The sequence below is a fragment of the Sciurus carolinensis genome, chromosome 10 (genome assembly GCF_902686445.1).
Source record: "Sciurus carolinensis chromosome 10, mSciCar1.2, whole genome shotgun sequence".
NCBI lineage: Eukaryota > Metazoa > Chordata > Mammalia > Rodentia > Sciuridae > Sciurus > Sciurus carolinensis.
In genome coordinates, this window is record NC_062222.1 from 58,649,972 (window position 1) to 58,656,692 (window position 6,721).

Here is a 6,721-nt window from a genome sequence, read left to right on the forward strand (position 1 = left end):
CCCATTGTTGACATCAGAGAAGAGAAAACTTGCAATGATATATAATTTTAATTGGACTCTGGTTATGACAGGCTGACCACTTGCCAATGGTTATCCTAAGGAAAAAAAAATAATATTTGGGGCTATAAAATGTACTGTATATCTTTCCATGTTGCTTAGAACAGTTGTGACAGTTTTTAATTTGTTTAGAATACTCTTTGTCCTGGGATTTCATTTAAAAAATTTCTTTGGCAAAGAAGTAATAGAGGGAGGGTCTGGCTAACCAGTGTGAAATTGTCTAATGAGGAACCTGTACATTAGTTTTCATTTGGATAATGGAAACTGACCTCAGTCTGTGTACTGTAAAAGCATGTTTTCTCATTTCACTTTTTAATATGTGTCAAACAAAGGCAATATTTTAAAATTGCTCCCCAAACTTATTTCAGAATTGAAAACCAAGGATGGAGTTCAGATAAATGAAACACTGAATTTACATTGATAATATTGATTTTACTGGGGCCCTACTGGCCCTCAACCTTGATAAATTAAATTATTTATTTTTTCTGGTAGTTCCTGGAGAACAGAGATGGCCCTCCAGATCTCAGAGCTTTGGGTTTTGGCCCTCAAATTGTTGGATCTCGTAGGATTTTTGAAAATAATATTTTAGCCAACTATTTTTAGTTGGCATATTTTTTCTTGTCAAAGAAAATTATCAGATTTGATAATATTGCTTTCTTATTCTCACATCACTTTTGAATACATCTTCTTTGAGTTTATCCTTAGAAAATTAAAGGTAGAATGTGTTTTGCTTTCCTTTTTTACTATGAATTTCTTTTCTGACTCTACATAAGTTTACGCATAATCAAATTTTGAGTTTTAATTTTGTTTACTTCTTCTAAAAATAGTTGTAAGTGCAAGGGAAGAAGGTACTTATTACCCTTTGCCCTAAGGTCCTTGAAAAGATATTCCTGAGATCATGCAGGAGTCCATTGATGGAATCTTGAAGTGATTAAAAATATGACTTTGATAGTCACATTATATTTTTCTTTTCACTTTAAAATGCTATTTATTGAACACCTGTACTGAGGTCAAAATTGTGCAGTGGCTTTGAGAGATAAAAAAGTATATGTGGCAGTATTTTTAAATAAAGATAATAAAAGCTTTTTAGAGTATTAACAAGTATACAAATGGAATGGTACTAAAATATCATGAGAACTTGCATATTTAGAAACAAAAACAAATTGTACAGACAATGTTATAACCTTGGAAAAGGACAGTGTCAATCTAAAGCAGAGTGAATGGAAATAGAAACATCAAGGAAGGTGTGATTCATAAATTGCATATGATAGGCCTCTGGTCACAAAAAAACAGGAAAGAATATTCAAAAGAGTGGAAATGTAGAAGCTCTGGAGCAGAAATCTGTCATTGTGTTATTGGAAAATTCATAAAACCTGAAGAAGTCTGGTCAATCCCTTAAAACCTACCTTAAGCAGCTATGATGGAATTGGATATGATATAATGAGATATGACATGATATAGGATTTATTATAGAGGTGTACTAATGCTCCTATCTTAGTCTCTGACATCCAGATTCCAGGAGTGATGAAAAGAAATTTTCTTACAAACCATTCAGGTTAGGTTAAAAAAAATCAAGGTGGACTTACACACGCCACTGACTGTACGCACGCATTCATTCAAAAACAAGAAGACATATGCTTGTCTTGAAGGATTACATGATTGTGAGATAAACACTCAGATACACGTTAAAATTTTTTGTATATCAAGAAAGAAATGTGTTTCTTACCATAAAAAAATCAAGTACAAGCCCTGAAGAAGTGTGAACATGCTACTCTTTGTGACAGAGTTATAAAATATTTCAATGGACAAGGTATTTCCTAATTAGGATTTAAACCACAGAATAAGGTTTCATACAACATATTGAGACTAAAAGGTATTCTAACTCAGGTAAATAGACAAAGTCAGAGAGGTGCAATACTTGTAAAGTTAAAGGAACCAGAGGTGTTTTGATTTTGAACTTGGAAAAATGATAGAAGGATAGTGCTGAGAAGTGATCAGAGAACTGATCATGATGAGTCTCAGTTTCTTTCTGTAGGCCAGGGAGAGCCACTGAAGTGTTTAAGCTGGGAAGTAACATGATCAGCTTTATATGTTGGAAAGATCATTCTGGGATTGGGGTTCTGTTTGGAAAGATGGGAAAGCGTCTCTGTTGTATAGATACAAACAGTGGACACCCAGAAGTACTTTCAATCCCCAAAGCAGCAGCCAATGACATACATCTGTGGAGAACATCACACAGAAAATGAAATAAAATCCAGGGATCCAATCAGATGAAGAGAATGTGGATTCAGAATAACGTACCAGAAAAGAACCAAAAAATTGTTAGTTTTTGATGTTCAATGAATCATGGGAATTCAGAGAAGTGTATTCATTTGTACTTGTAAAGAACAAGGAGACACTGATTGGAATATACAGAGTAATGGCTTAGTGTCTTCTAATGTATCTCTTTGTTGTATAGCTTTGGATTTAGCATACTTATTTTATGAATACAGCTATATACATATGATTTCATTCTATCTCATTTTCCAAACCAGATTGTGTTTAGGTATCTAATAATAATTTGTAAAAGAATATTTTGTTTAATTATATGACTTTTAATTGTATTGTATTGTATTGTATATATAATCTGACACACAATGAAGGTTTAAATTGTTTACCCAAACCACACTTTTAATCAAAGTCTTGTTAAAAATACAAGTTTCTAGAACCCTGTAAAATTTTGACTAAATAAGTTTTAAAAAAAAGAAAGGAAAAATAAAAAAAGATCATTTTGTCTGCATGTAGAAAACAAATTAAATATAGTCTAGTCTAGAGGCAGAAATCTCAGCTAGGTGGTCATTGCAAGAATCCAAGTAAACAATTTTGAGAGCTTGAACCAAGGCACATCAGTGGGTGTGGAGAAGAAGATATGCATGTGAGACCTATTTAGAAAATAAAATTCATGGGACCCGATTAATTAGTAATTATAATAACAATGATCATAACGATCATAACAATTGCTCCAATTTATTGAGGGCTTAGTATAGGCCACATTCTACTGAATGCTTTCATTTTCACACTAAACCTAAGAGATAAATGCTTTTAATGCTCCTAAAAATTATTCCTCTTATTGTGTACTGGCTTAGTAATTGGGGCCACCTTTCATCCAAAAGCTTAGGACAATTGCCATCACTCTCGAACATCTTTCCTTCCCATCTCCATCCAACTCATCAGCAAAGGACAAAATCACTTCTCAGCACCCTCACGACTATCCCGTCCACTGTCATCTTTCTCCAGGATTACTTGAAATTGCCTCCTGACTGGTTTCCCTGCCTTCGCCTCGTTTCCTTCAGCTCGCTCTTTCTATCACCTACCAGTTTGCCCTGCTTCTCTCCTGCTCTCTGTCCTTCTCTTTGCTCTTCCTTGAACACACAGAGACAAGTGTCTGCATTAAGGTTTTTGTGTTGGTTATTCCCTTCTCTCCACAAGATTTCAAATGTTCAAATGTCATCTCCAAAACAATGCTGTCCTGAGCATTGTATCTAAAATAACCCCATTCTCCCTGCTCTGCTATCACTGTGAACTCCAGTCAATGTCTCCTTCTTCTTTACAAGTTTTTATACCTAACAATTATAATTATTACTTATTCATTAATCTTACTTCCCTGATAACATTAAGTGGGGATTATATTTGACTCGTTTCCTGTTACATTTCTAGGGCTGAGAAACTATGGGTATGTAATATTTATTGAGAGTATATGAGAATGAATTAATGGATCCCCTTTTATAGATAAAGAAATGAAGGCACAGAGAAATGAGTAAATTTCCTAAATTTATATAGCTACTAGAGTCAAGAACTAGGTTTCAAACCCAGCAGTGTCACCATGGAACAGGCATGTTTAAACACTATAATATCTTTATGAACCTAGTAACTCATAAGGAAACCCCTGTTCACAAAAGAAGGTATTAGGGGAAGGATAATAAATTTCTTCTTCTTACATATTTTAGTTAAAATTTTAAAACTAGATATGATTTCATAGAGCATCTTTAGTGTGGTAAAAAGAAAGGAAGGAGTCAGTCATTGTGTTCAAAAATGAGGACTTCAAGTAAAAATGTTTCTTCCAAATTAATCTGAACCACGTAGTCACATAGGTGGCCTCACTCCTCCTGTATATAACGTGAGTAAAGGATAATTCTTGCCTTCAATATTATGAGATCAAATGGGTTAATAAGCAAAACAGTTTATAAAAATTAACATGGCAGTTTTCTTTTTCATTGTAATGAAGGCATAATCTTATCTAGATATATACAATAATTATGAGCTGGAACATATTACTTAGTTGCTTTGTCCAATGTGTCATGTTGTCTACTGTATAGATGTGTTAGATGGCCAAACGCTTGCTTAGATTCTTCTGGCTCTTGCAGACTCAGTCACTCTCCTGAGGAACCACATACATACTGTGGAAATTTGGCTCAATATGTGCTAACTATGTGATATAATTGACCTTCTGTCTTACATTGCATAATTGCAGTCCTTGTATCAGTGCTTGCTAACAGTCAGATCCATGAAGAAGTTCAGAGACAAACTAACCCTTTTTACTTTTTTCCCCCATTTTATTGAATTCATTGCACATTGTTGTGGCTAGATAATTTAAACAAGCTGAGAAAAAGCCTCTTATATGCATAAAAGACAGGAAGAGCAAAGTGGTGTCTCTAGAATTGTTCAATGTTTATTCAAATCAGAGGTTTTTAAAGGACTTGTTTCACAAGAAGTAAAGGGAAAAGTTTAAAAGCTTAGCTGTGGCAATTACAGGGAACATGTTTTCTGTCTCTTCTTATAGAAACACATGCATCTTATCCTCAATGTCTGCCAGCCTTCTTGTCAGACCAATTACTTTAAAACAATTGTTTCATTTGGAATAGATGCCACAGCCCAAGTGATTGTCCCTTGTCAGTGACACATTCAATTAAAACAGTTCTGAATAGGAATTCTGGAGGGCCTACTGTGCCTTGTCCAATCTTATCAGTCAACAAAGAACAACCTCGGAGACTTCAGCACCGACTGGTTCCACCGTCAGGTGGTTTGAACATGTTGTACCTTCCCAGGGTTCCTCAGAGTCCTTCGTCCCTGTGCCTTTTGCAGCCAATGACAGGCGCCATCTCAGCAGTGTCTGGGTCCACAATGCCAAGAAAGCTTATGGCAGTAAATAAGATGGCAGCTGTGACAGTCCTGACAGCTGGCTAGAGCTCAGGGTGGCAGGCTGAACCGGACTGTGAGCAGTTGGAGTAGCAGTGAGGTATGACCACCATTACTGGTTGGCAGATGTCAGTTTCCACACTACTAGTTACAACATGATGTGACGGACACACACACATCTTTACACAGGCAGGCAGAACTTTAAACAAACTCCCAGCATCCAGCAGGATCTATGCCTTCTTTTGAGTGCAGGAAAATTTGAATATTCTTACTTAAAAATTTTTTGTCTCTGTAATACTTGTGCAATTGGAGAACAATACTATGACGTAGCAATAGAAGAGAACTGACTTTTTCAGGTAAGCGCTGAAATAAAAAGCAAAACTGATTTCAAAGAATGTTTTCTTGTGTTGGCCACCATTTCAGAAGAACTACACTAGGCACAAATTTACACACCAGAGGATCTCTTTGTGTAGAAATTATATATGTTTCCGTACCTTTGAATAGTCTCCTGTATCTTTTTGTCTTAGGCAAATGCCAAATTCTTCTGCCTCCTAATTAACTTTCCAATTTTCTGAATAGTTTATGATTAAATTATTCTTTATCAAGGGAGATAGGGTGTTATAGTATACAGGATCCAAACAGGTAAAATGCAAGGAAGTAGTTATATTAAATAGTGTGCACCCTTGTGAGTTCATAGTGCAAAACAAATTTCTGTGGGCTCCTGAAGTCTATGCAGAACAAACACTCACTATTTCATTCCAGGGTCAACCAGGGTGGGACTGCTTAGGCATCAAGTCTAGAAATTTGATAGATCTCAGGCTGAAAGCTGTCACAGGAGATCTGGCAGCAGAATTGTACCTAGTCACAGACCGAAGTCAGCAAAATGACACAGGTACAAACTGATGGTGCTGCTTTCACACTTAATTCTTTAAGAGATTTGAGGTCAGTCACCTAAAACTAATTCTCCTAATGTCCAATCCCCAGGAACACCCATTAGCCTAATAATCAAACTCCTAAGACAAATCTGTCAAAGATATTTCATATATAATAAGATGCTGTTCTAAGTATTTTTAGATAAGTTGATTTGTGTTTTAAAGTACATTTTTAACACTTTAAATATTCAGTCTTAAATGGGTTAGATGACTTAGAAGTTCTCAAAGGAAGGCAAAATAGTCACTATAAAAGTTTACACAAATGCCTGTGAGCTAATACCATTTTAGCAAGGATGAAAAGTATATTTGATAAATGAACATTTTAAATGAATATGTCATTAGGCAAATTGATAATTATACCAATTGATTTTAAGTAAATTGGCTTTAGGCTATTTGACATTCTTTTCCTAAAGGTGCTTTCCTGCTCTGAAATTCTAGGATTCCTGACATGTGCAACAAACTCACTGCCTAAGACTGATGCACTACAAAGAGTGTTAGCTTTCTTTTGGTTCTATCCTCACATGAGGCCAAAATATTTCTAATATGATGTGATAATA

At 35.3% G+C, this 6,721-nt stretch overlaps 1 pseudogene; it reads left to right on the plus strand.

Annotated features, from left to right (window-relative positions):
• The first annotated feature begins 565 nt into the window (after window positions 1-565).
• On the plus strand, window positions 566-2,400 carry LOC124994204 (DNA-directed RNA polymerases I, II, and III subunit RPABC4-like; annotated as a pseudogene).
• The last annotated feature ends 4,321 nt before the right edge of the window (window positions 2,401-6,721 follow it).